Consider the following 3,700-nt stretch of genomic DNA (forward strand, 5'->3'; position numbering starts at 1 on the left):
CAAAGAAAGATGGAGGAACGTGCTATAGTTGCTGAGAACAACAATGACACTTATGGGGCATACCTTCAGCCTAAGTACATTCAGCAGCTTTCATGCATTCGTCGGCCTGACATCGACCGTAACAATTTTGAGTTTCAACCGGCATTCATCAATATGTTGAGCTCATCGGCTTTCAGAGGTAAACCTAACGAAGATCCGATCCCTCACTTGACTCGATTCAAGCTACTATGCCAGTCGGTGAGGACAGTCCGCGGAGTTACCGATGAGTCTCTCATGCTCATGGCCTTTCCATTCTCCTTAATGGATACTGCTCTGGAATGGCTCTACACACTACCTCCAGATTCCATATTGTCATGGGAACAAATGCAAGAAAAGTTCATGCAGCGGTTCTTCCCCGCTAGCAAGACCCAGCTCGCTAAACAACAGATTAACTCATTTTTGCAGGAACGTGATGAATCCTTACGTGAAGCTTGGGATCGCTTTCAAGGATACCAGAGAACATGTCCTCACCATGGATGGGATAAAAGGTACCTTATTTCCACTTTCTTGCAGGGATTAAAGGAGGACACTCGGGTTCTTATTCGAGTAGCATGTGGAGGAAGCCTCAATGAAAAATCATTCAACTTCATAGAGCAATAAATCAACAAGATGGCCAACGAGTGTGCTCCCTCTCACGAGTTTATCAGAAACGTTAGCCTCAAAGATAGTCGTGCAGGTAAGGAAAGTCTATCTGAAATTCATGCATTACGTGCAGAATTGGCAAAACTTAAAATGCAGGTTGAGAATGCCCATCAGATCTCAGACTTAGACACATCAGCCAACGGGTATAAGATCGAAGACGTCTACTATGTAGATAACAACCTGTACTCGAACGTGTCCAATTCGGGGTGGAAGAATCATCCAAACTTCTCGTACACGAATTCTTCCAACGTCTTGAATACTCCCCATGGAAATTTCAGTGGTCCGTCTAATCAAGGTCTTTCTCAAGAACATCAACCTCGATCTCGTGCTCTCCCACAACATCAGAATCAGTACCTCGATCTTGAGCTCCCCCGCAACATCAGAATCAAGCCATTCAACACTACCCAGCACCTCTTCAATCTCAGCAGAATTACGCTTTGTCTCCGCCTTCACAACAGGTAGATTTTGACCTCGATCTTAAGTCTATGTTCGCACAGCTTATGCAGGGTCAAGAAGCTATTCGCACCGAGATGCGTAAACATCAACAAGAGACCGACGCCCACTTGGAGGTTCTCGATAACCAGATAGCTCAACTCGCAGCCTCTATACCTTCGCGACCTCAAAGATCACTTCCAGGTAAACCCGAGACAAATCCTAGAGAGCACTGTAATGCAGTGTTCTTGAGAAGCGGGAAGCAACTTGAGGATGTCGTCCCCCTTACTCCTGAAAAAGGTGAGTCTTCTTACTCTAGATCTACGATCACCTCTAACATTCAGTCTGCAGATACTCCAGTTAAGATGACATGTGAGGAAGAACCAAAGTATGTTCCTCCACCTCCCAGACCTCCTCCAGTTCCATTCCCTTCACGACTTGTGCAACAAAAAGAGGCCAGTCAGTTTAAGCGCTTCATGGACATGATAAAAAAATTGGAGGTCACAATACCTTTTCCTGAGGTAATCACTCAAATGCCCTCTTATGCCAAATTTCTCAAGGATATTCGGGCTAGCAAGAAGACACCGGAGAAGGAGACAGTAGCATTAACCAAAGAGTGCAGTGCCGTTTTTCAACATGATCTGCCCCGTAAGATGGCAGACCCAGGTAGTTTCTCCATTCAGGAAGAACCAAAGTATGTTCCTCCACCTCCCAGACCTCCTCCAGTTCCATTCTCTTCACGACTTGTGCAACAAAAAGAGGCCAGTCAGTTTAAGCGCTTCATGGACATGATAAAAAAATTGGAGGTCACAATACCTTTTCATGAGGTAATCACTCAAATGCCCTCTTATGCCAAATTTCTCAAGGATATTCTGGCTAGGAAGAAGACACTGGAGAAAGAGACAGTAGCATTAACCAAAGAGTGCAGTGCCGTTTTTCAACATGATCTGCCCCGTAAGATGGCAGACCCAGGTAGTTTCTCCATTCTTTGCCAACTGGGCAATCTCTTTATTGAACAGACGTTATGTGATCTAGGAGCAAGCGTAAGCCTAATGCCATTGTCGATCTTCAAGAGACTAGGTGTGGGTGAACTCAAACCCACACAAATGATATTACAGTTGGCAGATAGGTCGACCAAACGACCTGTAGGTATACTAGAGGATATGCCACTTAAGATGGGTGATTATTACATACCTGTCGATTTTGTGGTTCTTGACATGGATGCAGATTCAAGCATGCCTATCATTCTAGGGCGTCCCTTTCTCAACACAGCAGATGTCGTCATCCACATCAGAGCGGGTCGTCTTACCATGTCCATTGGAGACGAGACAATAGAATTCATGCTCAATCAAAATGACAATCCAGACGAAAGTGTGAAATCTATTTGTTCAGTTTACAAGCTCAAAACGCCTAAGAACCAGGACCACTGACACAAGGTTAAGAGAGGACCAGATCCAGCTAGGACAAAAGGCAAGAAAGAAGCTAACATGGTTGAGCAGGTCATTAACTCATCAGACCATCGTGAGAACTGGCTCGAATCTCATGCATCACCACCAGATTTTTCTCTACTAGGTACGCCTCATTTCTTAAACTCCTCATCCGGTAGTTGGGTCAAGCTAACGACCTTAAACAAGCGCTCCCGGAAGGCAACCCGAGTTTATAGGTTAGTTTTTCTTTTCTTTCTTTTCGTTTTTGCATCGGATATTGGTTTGTGTCTCTTATCATCAGGTTGAGTTCTAATGAGGAGCTACCGAGGAGGCGAGGAAGCTAGCTATGCGATTGACGTAGGCAGACTTAAGTGCGAGTGAACGAATATCGTGAGCTAAGTATTCTTTTTCCTTCTTGATTTTCTTCTCTTTTGATTCATTTTATTGGTTGCCTCTACTAGACGAGAATTGACACCGATGACAGTGTCCAGTTCAAGTCTGGGGGAGGATTCGTCTAACGCCGAACGATATCCATATAGAGTAGTGTTGTGATAACTCTTATTCTTCTCTATATTTTGATGAGAGTTTGTCTAGATTTTATAGGATAATCACATGCATTCATAGGCATTCTAGGCGTGTTAGGATACAAAACCCGGTTGTGCTCTAGTTTTGCAGAGTTACAGGTTTCGAGGATGATTGGACTCGAAAAGGAGCCATTTGGAGCGTTAAAGGAGAAGTCCGGATGAGATATTCATATTGCGATATCAATAACTTTCTCTACAGAGGTCCAAATCGTGCGAGACTTTTACCATTGGAAAGAGCACTTCAAGAACTTCGCGTAGACACCAAAATCGCGTAAATCCGACACCGGAGCAGAAAGTTAAGAGCGAAATCATGAAGACCAGAAAACTGCCAGCGCAGTTGGATCCGGCCCGGATCAAGGACGCAGAATTCGACCCCAGGAATCTGGATCCGGTCCGGATCCACCTGGAATCGGTCTGGATCCAGTCTAAAACCCTGTTTCGCGATTTTCAGCATCTGAATGGGAATAGGACTTTTGGGAGCCGCCCTAGGGTTATAAAAAAGCCCTAGCCACGTTCTAGAACAAGAGAGAGCCTTAGAGAACACTTAGATACAGACTTTTGGAGAGCTTTTGGGGA

The sequence above is a fragment of the Tarenaya hassleriana genome, unplaced genomic scaffold (assembly GCF_000463585.1).
Source record: "Tarenaya hassleriana unplaced genomic scaffold, ASM46358v1 Cleome100, whole genome shotgun sequence".
In the NCBI taxonomy this organism is placed as follows: domain Eukaryota; kingdom Viridiplantae; phylum Streptophyta; class Magnoliopsida; order Brassicales; family Cleomaceae; genus Tarenaya; species Tarenaya hassleriana.